Consider the following 19,838-nt stretch of genomic DNA (forward strand, 5'->3'; position numbering starts at 1 on the left):
TAGATGACTGTCTGAAGAGTTAGAGTCCAGTTATAGGCAGGGGGAGACCAAGTGACACAATCCCTATCTATGTGACTTGCCTACAGAGACTTGACCTGTTGATGGTACCCAGCTTTCCTTCTGAAGGAAACTCCAAAGTTGCCTTTGGAGGGTTTTAGGAAGTGAACTGGAATTCAAGGAGTGAGGGGGATGAGCCCACTGGGCAAGCAGAAGTTGGTAACTGTTGATTTTAGCCAGGTAAGGTAAATAATATTAGGCAAGTTTCTTACTGATAAGAGATGTACGTTCTCTCTAGCCTGATGAGCTATCTTAGGAGGTTCTGGAACAACTCACTCAAGAATTAGCACCACAGTCACCTGGGTCGGGGAAAAGGTCAGCTAACGTGTGCTTGCTTTGCTAGCTAAACATATAAGATGATGGAAGGTTATACTGGTTTTCAGGCTGTGTTGTAGCTGTTGAAGGGAGACAAAAAAAAAAAAAAAAAGAGACCATTGCCCAAGAGCCAAGGGGGGATGTTTTGGCATTGGGTTGAGGTGTCACCATGTGCCCTCTGTGCTGGCAGAAAGATTTCCCAATTCTTTGCTGGATTGTCCTGTTTGAGGTACTTTAAAACTGATCTCAGGACAGCTTCAATATATTGACAAGATAAAATCTTTCAATAGATGGGGATTTTTATGAGGGATGAACCTGATGGAAGATAGGAACCACTGGCGGTAAATTTGGAGCCTTGAGCAGATACCAAGGATTACAGGGGCAAAAAAAGTAGTGAAAGCTCAGCTAAACTAACAGAAAGAGAGCAATGAAAGGCTTACCRAGGCTTTTCAAAGCTAATAAGCTGACTTTGCTTCTCATTGGTCTCTTGGTAAAAGCTTTTCCTATCTGTAGAAAAGTAGGTTTTACACAACTAACATCATAGTTGGGCAAGGATACACATTTTTTCCTGCATATTTCCTTGATTTTTGTGAGCCTAGGAAGTACTTAATTTACCAAAAAAACAGATATGTACAACACAGAGATACAACAAGCTAGTTGTATGTCTAAGTGAGGAAACTGCATAGTGCATGTGCACATGAAATTGCCAGAAAGTTTCTAGTGTACCAGTCAAGCATTGCTGAAGGGCATAAATATTTATTTTATCTCCTTGCCTGTGATAATTAGCTGAAAGGAGTGTTATTTCACAATGTCAGTAGGGAGAATTCAAATAATTCTTTTTATCAGGATTTTTTGCTTCAAAACTTCTACTTTAGAGGTACCTTTTTACCCTGAGTGGTATTGAAAAGTTAATCATTTGATGGACTATTTCCCACTTTGTTTCTGTGCTAAGAAATTATTTTAGCACTTAGTAAAAGAAGGGGAGAAAAAAGCCACGAAGGTCTAGTTTTAGTAGAGCAGCCTTCTGCTGGATTAGAGAAGTTTAATGGGTCAACAGGGCCATCCCAACTGCATCAGAAGTTATCTCTATAGAAGAAAATACCAAATATTACATAACTTGCACTCCAAATAATTTTATCTTAAAAGTTTACATGCTTTTGCTGGTGAAGGAAGGGAAGAGAAACAACATGACTTTTTCATTCATCAACCCTTGGTGTCTCACAGGCAAAACAACCTAAAAATCACCATGTTAAAGCTTTTTCTGTGGGGACTATCTTTGTGAAAGAGAGGGGAAGGGTGACTGTAAGGCTTTGCTTTTCAGATTTTGCCTCTTCTTTCTTGGAAAGGTATTTGCCTATGGCAATGCCTATGGCACCGTGTTGGCCACGACCATCTCTACCTGTGCAGAGCAGTGGCCGCAGAGTTGCCCCTTCTCAGTGCTTGCCTTGATGGCCATCACTTGACGCTGCCTACAAGTAGGAGCAGAGATGTTACAATCTGATTGTGCCTTTTCCGAGAGCTCTGGTGTTTGGAGAAAAACACCTGCCACRGGTACAGTTGGGAGAATCGCTGCCAAGTGAAAGCAGAGGGCGGGGAAGGAGCCAACGCGAGAGGCCCTGGCGGTGTCACCCGCGGYGCGCGCGGGCGATCAAAGCCTCTGATGTCACTTGCTGGAGGAACAGGTCGGGCGAGCGCAGGAGGTGGTGTGGGAAGATCCGCAGCAGCTGTACCCCTGCCCGCGGMGCCAGGTCGGCCGTGGCGCGGCCTCGAGCAGCTCCTGCCGTGGGCGATGGGGGAGGACGAGGGCGGCGCGGCGGCCGCGGCGCAGCCAGGTGAGCGCCTCGGCGCGGAGCTGCCGCGTCTGCTTGGCGGTGTGCTTGCACACGCGTGGGATTGGGGGAGAGGAGGAGAAAGGGGGCCTGTGCATCGAGGTCTTGCAGCGTGGCTCAGCGCGCTGCGGCCGCCTCTGGAAGGTGCTTTGCTCAACTGGGCACCTGTTGCACACGAGCAGGTCTGGGGAGTCGGGATGTGCTTGTCCCTTTTTGTCCTCGTTTCACCTGGTGGGGCCTTCTTCCCAACCCTGCAGGCTCTGCTAGTGCGGCACGGACACGTGTAGGTCAAATAGCCCTTGCAGGTGCTTCGGTGAGCAACTCYGTTCTCCCTCCTTGGTGCTCTAGGTTCCTATGGAACCTGAACATGACTGCTGATGACTTTCACCTAGGCTGTGTTCTGCACTGTTAACATTAAGGCTTTGCTTGGAGACAGACTGTTATCCCTGTAGCCCTCTTTACTTGCTCYATCCTATCTTGCTCCAAGAGACTGCTGTAACATCCCTGGAAAGAATATTAGAATATTCCATTATTTTTTGACCTTAGCTTTTGAGTGTTTTGAGGTTTTTTTTTTTTTTTTTAGCCTCTTTATGGTTATCCTGTGTGCTTTTATTTTTTTCCCCATTTAACAGTATAGATTTAATTTTTTTAGGATTACCAGTCTTTTTTGGTCTCTTTCTCATGCTTTTCATACTGGTGCTAGAGAAAGCTTTGTAATYGTTTTGGGATTTGCCAGAATCCTGAAGCTACTTAAAAATTTGCAAATGGTTCTCCAAGAGCTGGAGCAATGACCTTGTAGTCCTAGGGAAGCTGTGCTACTGCTTTTCCCCGAGGTTATTCTTTGTGTATCCACAAACACGGTGTGTTGGGAGTCAAAATACATGCCTCAGACTTCTGTTAATCACTCAGCACTCTGTTAATAGTGGAGCAGGCCTCTCTCATGCAGAAGTACTGGGATAGACGAACTTAGAAAATAATTTTTCTGTTTTCTTGGAAAAAAAAAAAAAAAGCCAGTATAGCCTACATCAAAGCAAGATACTTTTATCTAGACTTAAATTTGAAAACATACTAGTGGTGAGATTAACTTTTAATTTTTGGCTCTGACTACTCCATCCATGAGGCAGAAATGAGAGACTCTTCCTTGTTTTACCATCTTTCTGCCCTTTGAGGATCAGAAGCAAGTGACAATTGAGCTGCTAGTCAGAAATATATATAGCCTARTTCTGATTTTGATTTTCATGATGTAAGGATGTTGCCTCATGATTTTGGGAGGTAAGTCACTGATGCTAATAAAACTTAATTGGTAAAACTGGTGTAAAATGGTTTCAGGATCATCGTATTTTATACAGGTCTTTCAAGAGGCATGGCTCTGTTCCTAACTTAATTCTTGTCTTCATTAGTGTAAGTGAGTTCAGTCAAATGAAACTTCTTTTAATTTGCGTTAGTGGAGGTGAGACAAGATTTAGGGCTATATAATGTAATAATTTTTTTTTTCTTCCCTGGATATATGCTTGTGTGTGTGCAACAGTTTAATTACTTCACTTGCAAACGGTCCTGCAAACTGGGTAAACTGTGCTATTTTTGAGTTCATTTGTTTTTAGAAAGCTGCCAAAATAACTGGTGAGTTAACTTGTGTTTTTAAGAGGGGGGTGGGGGGAAATTAGCATCACTCAAGACACCTGTCAAAACCCCTGCTGGCAGGACAACTTGCCCTTCCTTTCATGTTGTGCCCGCACGAAATGGCTTGGTGCTCCTGGAGGTGCCAGATTGCCAGCCCGGGGGCTGCCTTCGCTTCGCCACGAGCCGGAGCGCTGCAGCTGGTGCACCAGCCTCCTTGCTGCGCCATCCCTCAAAACAAAGGTGAAAATCCACTTTGGGGATCCAGGGGTGTCCGTCGAGTTCCCGCCTTGCCTTTCCCTGCAGCCTTTCCTCCCAAGGATGCGGCGTGGCAGTGCTGGGCTCTGTGCACACAAGCGCACGCGGGCACCGTTGCTGGATGCTGCCGAGCAGCTGCGGCCGGGAAGGAGGCTCGCGGCTCCCATACGGCGCTAGTTCAGCCATCTGGTCAGTCCTTAAATACAAGGTCCCTCTGCCACGGCTGCTCTTTGTTTTGTAGCGAGGGCATGAGCCGTGGAGCCTAAATTAGCTGTTGGTTCGGTTGTGTTGTTACCATTTTACCTCTTCTGCAAATAACTTGGACTTGAGCATCCCCATGAGTATRGAGTGTGGGTATCACTTGAAACCAACCCATAAGCCTCAAACAGCAGGTCTCCTGACTGCTGCTCCTAAACTGTTTCTCGATTCAAGCAAGCCCACTGCAAGCTCCTTAAAAACACACTACTGACTAACTGGGAATATCTTTTATTATGTGCTCTGATGCATTTGGAATCACAGTATATTCTTTCACACAAGGAATTGGTTTCCCTTTTTTTCCACCTTGTACTCAACAGTATTTACTGGAGAGGATGGTAATATCAGCCCAATGAAGTGCAATGACTGTAAAAGTTAATTTTATATTGTATGTGGGTTTTAATTGATTTTTGATTGACACCCAGTGCCGTGTTGCTAGATGATTGTGCTAGTTGGGCTACTTGGTGAGCATGTGTAGCGCCCGCTTTCCTCTGCGACCCTCGGAGGACAGAGTTAAACTGACTAGTTCAAGTTAGAGCAGCTTATTTCCTCCTTTCTTAAAGTGCATTTTAAGTAAGCAAGAATGAGAGAAATCATGAGCCATGTTTAAAATTCCATCCTGATTTATTTTATTTTTTTCAGGGCTCCCTTGTACACTAGGTGGTTTTAATTAAATAATTTAATAAATTATTTTTTTATGATACAAATCTTTTATATAAACATATGATTAAATAAATTCCAGCAGGTTTGGATTGGGTTCCTTCGACAGTTGTTCTGGGCTTTGGATCATCTCCAAAATGTGTGTTCCGTAGGGTTTGTTCTTGTGTTCTGATGTTGTTTCTTTGTGTGTGTGTGTGTTTTCTTTAAATTTTTTTCTTTTTTTTACTTTTGCTTTTTTTTTCTGATCAATATATAGGTAGTTTCATGAAACATTTACAGACTGGGCCGCAAAGAAGCAGCTACTACTTTTTACTGAGAAAGCAGACCGGAAAACATCAAGAGTCTACATAAAGAACATGGCATGCTTGTACGGACCGGTGGGAATCGGGAAGGGAATRGACCAGAAAGTGAATTTCAAAATGATTTCTTTTCATTGTGAAGCTTCTCTTTCTTAGAGAGGCCTTTCTGGCCAGCAGGTCTACTCCAGTGCACGAAGGAAGGGGCCTTTTTCAAGTTAGTGTGTTTGAGAGGGACTTTGAATAATGCTAATGAGTGCTGTAATCACTTGTACTTATTAACTGGGGTCCTCTATCAAAAGAAGGTAGCTCTGAAGGTRCATTGTAAAGATGCCTTTTTTTCTCCCCCTTTGCATTTAATGACCTCAGTGCTCTGAATTCAATGCGTGTTTGCTCTCTGGACAATTATTAGTGGAACATCACTGGAACCTTCTTGGCTCTCTTTGAATGATAATAGTGAGGGTTTTCTGCGATAGCTTTTCTGACGCAGATTGGCTCTATTCACCAACTAGGTACGGTAACAATGGGTAATTTAAAATAATTCATTTTATTGCTGCCTCCTGTAGATTTTTGACTTTCATTTTCAAGTGGTGAATCTAGAGAGCTGGAGAAGTGTGCACTGATCACTGTCCTGGTGCTGTTAAATGTATGGGATTCAAATAGTCCTGCAGAGCCATCAGCGGCAGGATCTGCACAGAGCTCTCGTTTGACTCCAGGTWAAGTCATTCTAACTTTTTTTAGATGCCTTTAACTCCTTTATCAYGAGTATGTTATACTTGGCTTTCATTTCTCAATTTAGACTTGATGAATCAGAGTTTGTGCTTTTGATTGTTTCAGAAATAGCTTCAATAATACATGCATGTTAAAATAGAGAAAATAGCATAAAGTTGAGCATAGTAACTTCTTGACAAAAGAAGAATCCATTGGCAGAAAAGGATGTCAGTCAGAAGACTTTTGGCTATTAATGCCTCTCATATTTGTTGTTTTGGCACTGCAATTCTTTCCRGGTTTGAGAGACATGTTGCAGATGATGACTCTCTAATATGTTTGCCCCAAAATGGAAAAGACAGCAACAGCTTGCTGCAATAAATAGAACAAAAATTGAAATATTTAGTGAAAGCATGATGTTTGCAGAGTATCTGTGACCTTTTTCACTTAGTTTTTCTTATAAAGCTAGTTTAAACCTTTAAATTCTACCAAAAGTAGAAATAACTTTGTCAGCTGTTGGGTCTATCGGATTACCTGTTTGCTGCTCTAGGAAGCTGTCCTAGTTTGGTTGTTGTTTTTCCTTCCAGTGCATCTTTCCTTAATGTGACTTAAAAAGCAAACAGAAGCGTAGTAAACATGATACTTATTTTGGGTCATCCTATATCTCTTTTCTCTGAAAGTACTTTGCTAACTGGAGAAATGAGAAGAACTGAGTCATGGAAGTTTCAGCAGTTGCTACAGGTCTCACTATTCCCAATGAGGCTAGTCAAAATTGGGGAAGCATGCAAAGGGTTTGGAGGATTTGGGCTATTTTAGCCTTATTTGCTGAATGAAATATAATGTTATATGGAATGAAATATCATATCAATATTAAATGAAATAAGGTCTATGGAATTACATTATATATGGCAGATGAATTTGGGAACCTTGTGGTGGATTCCATATATTTCAGATTTTCTTCTAGAATAACATATTCTCAGAAGACAGGGCATTTGGTTTAGGCAACCACTTGTTTGTGTAAAAAGTTTTTACTTATTTTTCAGCGACTTCAGGTTTTCACATACTAAGATTTTTTATTTTCCAAGCAGAGAAATCTGCRCAACCTTGAGGAAGTGTGAATGTCTCACCACTTAACCAAATATTGCTAAGGAAAAACTGCAAGTTTTTGAGAAATACTTTGGTTTCATTCCATGTTTTATGGTACTTTCTAGCTCTCACTGGAGAGAGARCTTTGAAAGGGTGTGTTTAATGCCTATATCATAATTGTGGCAGTTTTAGGAGTCGTGGAGCTGGGAACGCTAGGCTTGCAAAACTTTGCCTGTCAACTTTACAGTCCATAGGCACTGGTTCCTACCACTATTCCTGGTTATAATTTGATTGTTTATTAAAGCTTTTCTTAGCATTCAGGAGAATGAGGACACCTTACAAAAAGATCAACCTAAATCCATTCCAGTGGAAAGAACTGTAGAAAGCAGAGCTGAGGTTTAGCTGAATGTTCTTGTGAATCTGTCATGTTAGGACCAGTTCCATTGTAGCTTCCTTTGACAATTTTTGTACATATTCCCTTTTTTCTTCAAATAGTTGGATAGTGGTATTTCTGCTGCTGTCTAGACTCAGATTTTTATGTGCTTCCTTAACAAGTTCACTGCACTCCATTCTTGCTAGCTCTGCAATGAAGGGCTGAGTCACTGTATTTGTTCCTGTGCTTCATCAGCAGAAATAACTTTCTAGTTATGTTTTATTTGTGAAAACACAATCAAAGTAATGGGCTTGCACTGGTGTCAGAGGGTATAATTTGGCTTGTGTTGCTATTAGCATTGATTGAGACATATGAGCACAAAATAATCCAGTTTGACTTCCACAGCCCAGGGCTGAGTTTGCAGAGCTGGCGCTTAGAAAACAAATGTACATCTCTTCACTTCCAGACTGCATTTGATCTGAAAGTCGGTGAATTACAGTAAACCTGAATCTTGGCTATGTTCATTTCACAGCAGAATCAATTTTTCTTTCCTCGTAGGGGTGAGGTTTCTCTTTGTTTGGAGCAGCAAAGCTCTGTGTGTGCTCACCTTTCTATCTTGAAGTCTCTTCTTGGCATGCTTGAGGTGGAAAGGAAAAACCCAGATGGGCTATCGGGGTCATAAACGTCAAGCCGTTCAATATACCAATAATTCATATTACAGACATGTAACTACTGTCTGCYGTTTACTGACAGTATTGACCGATCTGTTGCCTTACATACCTTCCCTGTGATACTTTCCATAGGGAAGCTTTAAGCATCCCTAAGGGGCTATAATTTCCATGTTCTTAATCCCTGGACATTCTGGCCATCCGTCTGTGATCTGTGRTTTAGCTGATGGCTGAGAAATGGATAATTTTATAAGCCCATGTCCTCAACACACCTAAGCAGCAACAAAATGTTTGTAAGTGTTGGCTTTGCTGATGTAGAGAATTTTTTATTCTCTACTGTTTCTATACTTACCAGATTACATGTAAAAACCATAAAATGTTCTATATTATCCATAAACATAATAAAAAAATGCTACACCATATAACTTTGACTTAGTCAATAATTCTAGGCTTAGCCTGAGGGGTTGAAAAGAAAATTATTCCTGTTATACATTTTAATTATGCCATAAACTTTGGGAAATGGCTATTGATCTTCAGCATCTGGCATCAGAAATGTAACTTGCTTTTTTCTGGTTATTTAGCTTGTGAGTAGCATTGTCATATAGGATAAAAATAAATGTCACAGGAGATGAAGATGCACCATATGCAAATGAGAATATTTTGGTTTGTTTATATCCTAAAAATATTTTATTGCTGAGGAAGCTTTTTTGTTCCTTTCTTTCTTGTTTTTTTTTTTCCAGCCAACTCCAGGGAAATTTGCATTTCAGATGCAAGAAAGCAGATTCTATTTCTGTCAAAAGACCCTTTCTCACCTTGGGACCCTACAGTGTGTATATCCAGTGTGTCTTGTCTTATAGAGGTACATTTAACACTGCACCTGCAATTCGGTTCTTTATTGTGGAAAAGTCACAGTTCCACAGACCATATGAGACAAAGGCTGGAACTTGGTTTCTCTGCTTTATGCTCTAAACCTGCGTTGTTGTTTAATTTTAAACTAGACTGCATATTTTCCAGGTTTGATATGGTATGAAATAACCTGCAGGACTTGCCTGGTTCTCAATCTARGGAGGATTTACTCAACAGTTGCTGTATCCTAGGACATCCCCGTGTGCTGTGTCAGTGTGTAACGTGGGCTAGAGCTGGCAGCTAGTTTACACAAGCCAGAATGTTCTTTATTTCTGTTTAGCAAATCATCATTTTAGATAGACAGATGGAGCTTAAAAGTACGGCAATGAATTTCAAATTTCACTGTCAAACAGGGAGAAGGAGGAAGAGCTCCTCAGTGTTTGAATATCAGAACAGCCCGTTACAAGTAACCCCTTTCAAAAAGCAGACTCCGTTTGTAATTACAATAAGGTATCTTCTTTTTCATGCTACGTCTGTGTATGGCTTGTGGAGATTGACTTTGCACAATGCAAAGATACAGCAAATCTGGTCTTTGTACCAAATACTGGCTTAATTGCGTGCAGGTGGAAACAGGTCATTCCTGGCATCATCTTCTATAAGCTGTAACATGTGAGTAGACTGAAAAGGAAGGAAACTCTTTCAATACCCTTGAGAGATTGTATTTTTTTCCCTTGTTTTGGCAGAGGCTGGGTGCTCCTCCATCACCAGTGAAAACAAAGCAGCACAACTCAGATTCTCATCTTTTTATCTTGATGCACCCCGTGGTGAGAATCAATATCAAACAGTGCCTGAAATGTCTCAAGCTTTGGGCGCTCTGTAGTGATGCTGCGACCTCTTATTAAATGGCAGGCTAAACAAACGAGGATGCAGATGCATCAAAGACGACTTCAGTGAGGCAGCCTGGGTGGCTGTTGCCAGCCCTTCCAGGGGAAACTGCTCCCTCCTGAAAGTATCTGCTGGTTCCATGTTGATGCTTAAACACTTTAGGCTGACCTAGCTCTATGTTGAACGCAATTTCCTTGAGGCTCGCAGGCATTTGGGTGGCCARGATGGGCTCCAGCAGGTAAATGGAGCACATTTTAAGCCATTAAACAGACACAGACAATGTGTTGTGTGGACATTGATGTTTTGACTTTCTCTGAGGCAGTCAGCGGTGGTGGCCTGTCACAAGGATGCAAGCAGCGACGCATCTTCTAAAAACTTTGTGTAGACTGTTCTGACTTCTTGGTGTAGGTGTTTTACTAAACAAAAAGGTTGAAATCCAGGCGTTTATCAGCATTTTCCTTGTGGAGGAGGACTGTGGTGTAGCTTTYCTGAGTAAGGAGTGCTCGCTGCAAAAACAAAAGCACAAGGAACCCAAATCTTCACATGTATGAAGAACTTTGGTATTGTTTAATATCTTTGTTCATTTTTCATTTTTTTKGGGGGAAAATATGAAACATACACATTTTGTCACGCTTAAAACATTCAATTATTTCTCTAAAAACTCATTCCCTTTGTAAGAGAGCCTAGAATTGCCTTGATTTTTCACTTYTCTGCAGCTACTCTTTAGCCATTAAAATTGGGTCTTGTATTCTAAAATCGTTCTGTGAAAATGCGTTGAGTGATTTATTCTGGTAACAAAAAGAAAAGCTTAAAAGTGTGAAGAATCTAAGGTCTAATTTTTATGTACTGTGTGTTTTTCTTACTGGCAGGTCAGATTTCTACTGCTGCCATATACAGCAACATAAAATTGCTGTTGGTGCATCACTGCAGTTAATACACTCAAGCTGGTAAGCAGGGAACTTATTTTTGACTAATAAAAACAATTTGTTACATCTGTTACAGATGTAAGCAATTTATGTTAACTTATGAATTAACTTATTTAATTTTTGATTGCCAGGTTGGTTATGTTAGACATGCTATTTATTCATTTCAGCAGGAGATGACTGCCACTAAATTTTGATGTATCTAACATGCAGGGWGATGGACATTTTGATGGGAGAAGTAAGGGGAGAGCCGTAGCTTGGCCCCGTTGAAGCGAGATATTGATATCACCCTTTGAAGACTTGAAAGCCCATAGGATCAAAACAGAAGAGGGCTTATTTCACTTCTTGGATAGGTCTCYTTATGAGTTTAGGGAAATTCCTTTGCTTGCTTCGTGTCTCCTGCTTCAGTGTTTGCCTCGGGGCYTCATTGAGACACCATGGTTGAACTTCCTGAGCCCTGTAGGCGTTTGAGGTTAAAATCTGTCAATAATCCTTGCCGTTACCATAGAGAAGGTAAATAYGATAGCAGGAAGGAGTACTTCCGACACCCTTTTTAGCTTTAAATGGCTTATTTCTAGCAATAGAAAAGAGTTCAAATTGAATGGAAAAAGCAAAGCCTTCTGTAAAGGAAGGTGCTCAAAGATGTGAGGTTACAGCACRTTGAGCTATTAAAAATCAAGAGAAAGAATAAAACTCTTAATGTGATGGGTGGGAATTTTAAGGTTGGATCTGGAAGATGAACCAAAAAAAATGTGAGAACTTGTTCAGAAAGCCCTTTGAGAGCAGTTCTAGTCAGGTAGGAAAGCTGGCATCACCAGCTGGCTTTATTTGCACCAGTGGGAACAAAATGTGGAAACCTGAAATAAGGGAGTAAATACCTACTTTCCCAATAATGCTTCTTGTTCCAACACAGACTTTTCAAACAGCTAATTATTTTGTCCATCTGAAATGCTGTAGGCACTGTGCTAATAAGTGTTATAAAACAGGCTTATGTGCAAGTCTTAATGTAATTATTCTCTTTTTCTCCTTTCCGAGTTATGCAGGAAATGTAGGACGGGTTTCTAGGTGAAAGAGGGATTAAGATCTTCAGTGGTTTGTGTACAGCATAGTTCAGTGAATGCTTCTCTCTTATTTACTATTTGAAATAGTTTTGCAGCATGAGCATCTCTTATCAAATATACTTCCTCCCTAAATATGAAAGCTAAAATATAGTTTATATATGCAATGTTTGTTTCGTCTCATATGACTGCGTTTTATATTTTTAAGGGTAAACTGCCTCATCTGCTGCTTCTGTGCTTGCTTTAATATGAGCAGTAGCAGCTCTTCACCCTCTAGCTGTGGTGAAGGTGGCTCCTTGGATCATCAGAGGACGTGGCAAGCGTCCATAAACTGTTCTTTTACCTTTTCATTCTTCAGCTGAAGGTTAGAGAAAGGCAGATCTTTTCATTTGGTGATAAGAGGGTTTTATTTTTTTATATGGCTAAATTGCATATCAAGAAAAGGCAGGGGCTTAACGGCCCAGGAGTTCCCTGCGTGGTGATCAGCAACCCATCCTGGCYGGGAGCTGCAGGGGTGTGTGTGTGCATGTGAACACACACAACATGGAGATCTGGACTTGGCTGGAATCCCGGGCAATAAAAGCAGCAGCACAAACAGCAGCTAGCCTGGCTATCCTGGATATCTAACTTGATTCTGCTAAGTTTTCCCATTCCCACCGAGCCTGCCTGGGACGAGGAGGTTGGGCGCATTGGGAAGGGTTGCACGGTTCCTTGCTCTGTGTTTTCTCTTCCTGCTCTGTGTGTTTTGTGGTTGCATATATTAAAAAAAAAAAAAAAAAAAAAAGGTGGTTAATGTTTACATTCGTTTACCTGTTTAGCTTTTTACTGACTTCAGCTGATTTTTGTATTCTATTTTTTGATAAGCAGTTGTGCTTTTAGGCTGGGCAGCTGGCATTATGTTTGATGGGAATAGTTGCATGGATTCTCCCCCGTTTGTTAGCAAACATATCTTCCCTGGTTAGAGTTGGCAAGGTTTCAGGAGCTGGGACTTCTTCTTTAGACCCATCTGAAAACCGGAGCAAGGRGGCAAGGATGGTAGTGGAAAACAGTGACTCTAAAAACGCTAAAATCCTTGTAAAGGAGGACGGGCTTTGTTACCAGGCTGCCGTAGGTTACTGCGTGCTCTAGTTAATTTTATTTATGCAATGAGGAGCATCCCTTGTAGCTTTATTTCTGTTTATTGCCTKGCCTTTAACAGACCGAACAAAAACCATTTTGCTCAATTTAATAATGCCTGTGTCCTAGTTCTGTAGCATGTACGACTACTGTTGAATTTCTGCTAAATGAGCATCAGGGACAATAAAATCTGTTTCTTGTCTGTTTATCATGTCATCTTTTGGGTTTAAGAAGGTTGGACCATTCTTTTCCTAGCTTGGTGCTGGCTGCAACTTCTATTGCAATGGCAAGGGAATAACTGAAAGACGCAGGAAAAAGCACCTTCATGATGCTAAAGTGATTCCTTAAATAAAATAAAATGGGCTTTTTGTTGTCTCAAACAGATGCTTGTTTAAACCCAATCATGAACTTGGACTCAGACTTAATTTGGCATTTAATTTTATTCCAGTCTTCTGCAAATGAACTGCCTCAGGACTAAACGAGTAAGAGTTTTCACTAAACTGAGGACTTTGACTGGGGCTCTTTCAGCAGAGAATTGAGTAGCTCRGGAGAAGAAGCAAAATTACTGGTGAAGCAAGCTCATGCATGTAGACATTTGCCAGGTTTCAAAATGATGCAGGATCTTTAATATGCAGCTAGTCTCTGGTTAAGTCTGAGTAATCTAGTTTGCTCCAAATTACATCTGAGATGTCAAAACTCAAGCTTCCAAAAAGTGATTTTATTTTATTGCTTCTTGTTTTTCTCAGCTGTGCAAATCTGTGGCYGTGACTGTATTCAGTATTTTCCTGTGTGCCGCACCTGAGCGAAGGCAGGTTTTAAGAAGAGATGATCACAGAATCACAGAAGGGTTGAGGCAGGAAGGGACCTCTAGCTGGTAGTTGATGAGATACAGCTGGGATGTTTTTAAATTATTTTTGCCCAGATGTACAGAAGGCTGGCAGAAATTACATGGCTCTTGCTTTTCCAACCTGATGTGCAAGCACAAATGTTGGAGGGTGAGGCTTTGAACCAAAACTGACTGTTAAGACTTTCGTGAATTGCAGTCATACACCTCAACAAGTTAGAGGTGTGATAGGCACACACATATGCCCATTTTTGCTAAGAGCATTTACCCAGAAATTCAGTTTGTCCTGGATTTGATATATTTTTTTTTAGTGAATTTCATTACCCGTGGATTTGATACAAATTCTTCTTCCTGTTAAAAGACTGCAGAAAAATATATATTCTATATTTTCTCTGTCATGCTCCATTAAATTCACTTCACCTTGTGTATGTTTCTTGCTCAGAGTTAGATGAAGGGGCAGCCAGTCCATCCAGTTACCATGTCTGTCTCTGGGGAAATGAAGAAAGAAAAAAAAATGTATATACCATGCAGTAGAAGCAGCTCTATCTGACTTGGTGCTTTAAGTTAACTTTTAGTAGGTGGTGTCTTATACCTGGAAAGTGTTCRGAGGTTTTTGTGTAGAAAAACATCTCCTGAACACTTTGGTTTCACATTCTATATTTAGTTCTGTGACATTAATTGGAATTAGATAATTGCACAAAAATCTATTTTAAAGGAAATGATATGTCTCTGTTTAACAAACTGTTTTGTGACAAACATCTCATTTCCAYTTGTTTTCTTGGATGTAATACTTGCATTTTGGCTAAAAGGTTATAATTAGCTATGTTTTTTCTATGTTGGTTTTGTTTTGGTATTTATTTGTTGGGAAAGTTAGCGTTTAGGTTTCTGCATATGCACATCTTCTATAAAGATGGAGATCTGATGGAGGCATGGTTGCTTACTGCAATAGAAACCTAAAATCCCGTATTTCATGGAAGCAGGATGCTTAGATGAGATGCTTGAAGAAGCAGCATTTTAGACATTACTTGATTGTTTGGATATCATTTGTAAACCCTGCAACCGTGAGGCATTTCAGCCATTCTAAATTACTAGTGTATAAATGTTTAAATTATGCCAAGTATAAAGATAAACATTTCTATTATGCTTCAGAATTGGAAGATAATCAGTAACTTCCTATTCTTCATAAAGTTCAATTTCATGCAAGAGTAATTGATGTTTTCAGATGCAGTCAGTGATGCTGAGGCTTCAGCAACACRCTCCATTTGTAAGGTGGAAGAAACCAGAGATGAATAATTGTGAGGAATGTATCGTTGATTGACTGAGGCTGTTGTGACAGTGTATCCAATATTGTGTGATTAAGTTCAAGTGTTTTATTAGCCATTTTATGTGTTGTCATAATGGTATAATTTGTCATTCATATTCCATAGACCTAAGTTGGTTGCTTTTAGCTTTTACTCTTAAGTAATTTTAGGCAGATTTTAATTTCCATGTGAATTAGCTTGTATTTTTGTGGATCATGTCAGTCTTTGTACAGGCTTGTAGATATTGACTTGGACCATTAAGAAGGTTTGTTTTTTTTTTCTCAAATTACAAATCCAATATTTCTTAATAGCTTTTCTATCTTTAATTAGCTAAAATTCAGACAGTGAAAACATGATTTAAAAGTAATAGTCCTATTTGAAATTCTTTTCTGTTTTGCCATGACGAACGATTCCGGTGATTGTGGCTATGTTATTTTCCACCTCATTTATATTAGCAGTTTACTCTGGCTGATTAAATGTATCACTAAGAATCTGTCAGGAGTAGCTCTCTAGCCCGATGACTGCTGATGCGATGTGGAAATTCACTGGAAATGACAAGCTCTGTCCGCCTGGGATTTCATCCCTTGTCAGAAACATGATGACAAACATCTCAAAAAATAAATGTAAAATGCAGGATGCAACAACTTATGGTATGGGACATTGTTCCCATGCAGGAAACCACCTGGTTTTGGTTTGGATTAGTATTCTGTTCTTATTTCTCTGTCTAGCTGTAACTGGCAGAAATATGTTTATTTTGGTAGTAATGGTTTTCCCCAAAAGTCTATTATTTTGCTGTTGTGTTGCATTTACCGTATTATCAGAAAACTGTGAACTGAGTCCAATTACATGCATGGTCAGCTGCAAAATAGAAGTTACTTCAGCTAGTTCTGAAAAAAATGGCATTCTGACCCTGACTACTTTTGTGAAGAGCTTGCTATTTATAAAAATATTACAACTGTTAGGTGTCGTATATTAGGCAAAGTATCTGAGGTGAAATTGTATGGTCCAATCTTCCTCTCTGCTCTGATGTTGTCAAAGATATGCTAGTATTTTAAATGTGTTAAAAAGTGAATGTGAAAATAGTGAGTTTTTGATGTTTTTTAAAGAAATCAGGGAGAAGTTGCAAAGTGGAGTTGGAGCAATGATTCAGTCTTTGCATGATCACAGTAATTAATTATTGTGTTAAATTTGGCTTCAATCATTAATATCGTGGTGTAGGGATGATTTTTTTTTCTAAAACAACATGAAAACGATATTGTAAGAATACCTGTTTCTGCCCTCTTCTCCATATATATCTGGTGAAGGGTGCAAGACTTGACAAATGCTTGAGTAAAGACGGCAAGAAAGTTGTGACCTGCAGCTCCTAATCCRWAACCCAACCTTGGATTTCAGTGAAGGGGATAAGACTGTATTAGTCTAATGTGAAGCTTAATTTCACTCTTTTTGCTTCCACCAGGTCTGTTGGTCTTGTGCAGTGCCAGTAGAGGCATCAAACTTGAGTGGCTTCATCCTTGTGGTTACGCTCTCTTGACTAATTCTGAGGCACTGGTAGGAYTGGAAGAAAAATAACTCCAATGGTATCTTCAGTATTGCACATATTCCACAAATAATTAAGGCTCAGCTTGTCATTGTGTCTTACCATTCGTTTTTGCTACTGGTGCTATCAGGGTGAGCAGGAAAGCATATTTCAGTCTTACTCTTGAAGAGTTGTGCATATTTTAGTAGCAGATCCTCAACACTGTTTGGAGCTTGAAGTGTATTTATAATACTTATGAAATATGGATGCTGCTCTGCCCTTTCTTTCCTGCCTTCTGAGCTGTGTTGTATAAGGGAAGGGGGCTTCATCACKTAAGGAAGAGTGACAAACCTCGTAAACTGATTACAAAAATAATCAGTGTACTCAGTTTGCATACATTAGGAAAGCATTAAAGGCTCATTAGTGCCCTGAAATGCTGCTCGTTATGAAGTCGGCTGCAGTTGGTGTACAACTTGTCTTRCACATTTTGCTTTGATACAATAATGTCAGTGTAAACTAGAAATAGAAACGCCCAAAAAGCAGGAAGAACAAAAATCAGTGGTTTTTTGTTGTTTGRTTTTTCTTTGGTGGGGCCAAAGATCGTCTCCCTTGTGTCTGTTGGCAGGGATAGTTTTCCATCTCTGAAGACTTTTTCCTAAAGTGCTGCAGAACAAATTATTCCGTGGGGACTCAGCTCCAAGGTGTTAGGGTGATCCCATGTACTAACSTGGAGCAGCGATGCTGAATCCCAGCAGAGTCACGTGCTACTGCTGGAAGGGCAGACATACGAGTTTTATTCCAAACCTGGAGCTTGAAGTGATGTTTGCATCCCAGCTGGCATGTCAATGCTCTGTGGTCTCTTCAGTAATTCACAGGAATATTAAGGGTACAAAACTTTGCCTTGCCGAAGCGTTGCTTGTGCGCAAGAGTCCTGCCCCCCTCCAGTTTCTCAGGCACACACTACCTGCAGCATCTTGAAACCATCAGGTCTAAAAACCTACTTTTGCCCCATTTCTTTCACCCTTTCCTGCCTTGAAGATCTTAAATTGTAGTTTTAGACTCAAGGTAAGTGTAGTTTGAGATTCAGGGTAACTACAGCTTTGCTAAGTGCACTGAGAAGTAATGAACCATTCCATCTTGCTTTAGCAACCCAGTGGTATATTAAGGCTCCTAAATTGTGGCCAGTGAGCTGCACTTGGCTGATGTAAAGCTACCTGKAACTCCAGCATCTCCAGTCCATTGCTATTCCGGCGCCTGCTCCACTGTTCAAAGGTCATTATGGGCTGTTTCTCTCTTGAGAAATGTGCTCTGTGCTGGGTACACAACATTACACAGTGCTGTTCAGGAGGTGCTGATAACAAACTCGATATGCCAGTTTGCTTGATGCTAGATCATGTTTCCTGCTCTGCAGCCCGTTCAGGGTAGAAATCAGTCTAATTTACTTCAATTTAAATGTTAATGATCCCTTTCTAGATGCAAAGGGAAGCATGCACAATCGCTCTGTGAAAATAAAGATTTATTTTGCTCTCCTCGCAATTTTCRTGATAAGTTTTATGTCTAACAGTCCCTTTTAAACATTTGACTTGCTCATTGGCATTAAACTCTTTCTTAAATAGACACCTTTTTTTCGAGGCATTGATCAGAGGATGGAATATTTCAGGCTTAGTCTGACAATATAGGCACTTTTTATTTCAAGCCAGCATAATAAATAAACAATGGTGGGTTTAAAAAAAAATATATATATTTTTTTCACGCTGGAAATATCAACCCTGTTTGCTTTTCTTGCTGTTGTCAATTTTTTACTAGCTCCGTGATGTCTTTGGAAGCTTCAAAGCCTTTTAGGAATTTTGGGGATGGAGGTGTCAGTATTGCATCAAATTTGCTATTCAGCTTTGTCAGATGCTTTATTTTGAGAACTTCACCAGCTGTATTTATGTAAGAGTAAATTTTAAGATCTCTTAAATTACGTGCTGTGTGTGCTCAAAAGCGTGGTGCTCTGCCATGAAACAGCCTTTGCCTTGAAGCTCTCTTTTTTAATGAGTATCGTGGGCAGCACAATCGGGTGAACGTGRTACCAACAGATGGGTGGAGAAGCATGGAACCTATATATATGTTTATGTATTTATATGCATAGTTAGAAAAGCAGTAGGACTTTGGACGCCTTGGCTCGTTCCTCACTTCCCTGAGCCGCAGCGCCCGCAGTGATGCTGGTTCTGGAGTTCTGGGGCTGACACTACTTTGAGCGTGTGCCAACCTAGGGCTCATTCTGCTCATTAAAATGTTGGCAAAAGTACTAATTTTAGGTTTCAGGTGGTGGTTGTTGTCTCCTCTGCCCATCCTTCCTTCCATCCTCTCCACCTCGCCTGCCTGGAAAAAAATGTAGCTTTAGGCTGGCTTTCTTAGCAGTCCATTCTTGGACTTTTATCTCCCATCTGTCAGGTTGATGTTCTTTTTCCACGTTTCTGTCTGAAATGGCATAATGATTTGTGAGGTTCAGCCCTTACAAGGGGTATCTAATTCTTTACTGAACCACTAGTACCAGTTCTGTCATCTTATGTACAGTGCTTTAAAGTTGCATACCATAAACAAATAGCAAAGGCATATAGTACCAAAGATGCTATAATCGTCCTGAATATAAGAAAATACGGTTGTTTCTTTTAAAGTGAGATGTATGACTCTATGACAAAGCTGGGGCTGATATTTTTTATTTTATTTGGTTGTTCCAATATCCTTTGTAGGCAAAGGCAATAAGGTGGTAAAGTCATATAGCACTTGCACAGCACCTCAGCTCCTTGGGATATTCTTTACTGGCCGTGCATTAGGTCTTAATTACTTGATTGCTGTATTCTGGATTTGAGTACATGCCTCTATTTCTGTGGCCTTCCAAATCTCATTAATACCAACCCAAAATACTGAAGTCGTTGGTCCTTAGCCCACAAAGCTGTGCAATTGTTTGTCGAGATGGAAGAACGTGTCGATAATAAAAGCAATTTTCATTTCAAATGACTACTCATAAATATGTAGAAGCTAAAAAGCTSTGAAATGTTGTATGAATTTTAATGGTGTGGTATGGTATAGTGTTATGTGTATGGTATAGTATTATAGATGGCATAAATTACAGCCACACATTAATTCATAACTTTTTTCTCACTTTATGTGTATGAGAGCTGTATCTGTATGCAACCTAAATGATTCATTGTTCACACACACTGTGACTGTCCCACTAC

This window comes from Nothoprocta perdicaria, unplaced genomic scaffold (assembly GCF_003342845.1).
Source record: "Nothoprocta perdicaria isolate Ctin4 unplaced genomic scaffold, notPer1 scaffold_4, whole genome shotgun sequence".
Classification (NCBI taxonomy): domain Eukaryota; kingdom Metazoa; phylum Chordata; class Aves; order Tinamiformes; family Tinamidae; genus Nothoprocta; species Nothoprocta perdicaria.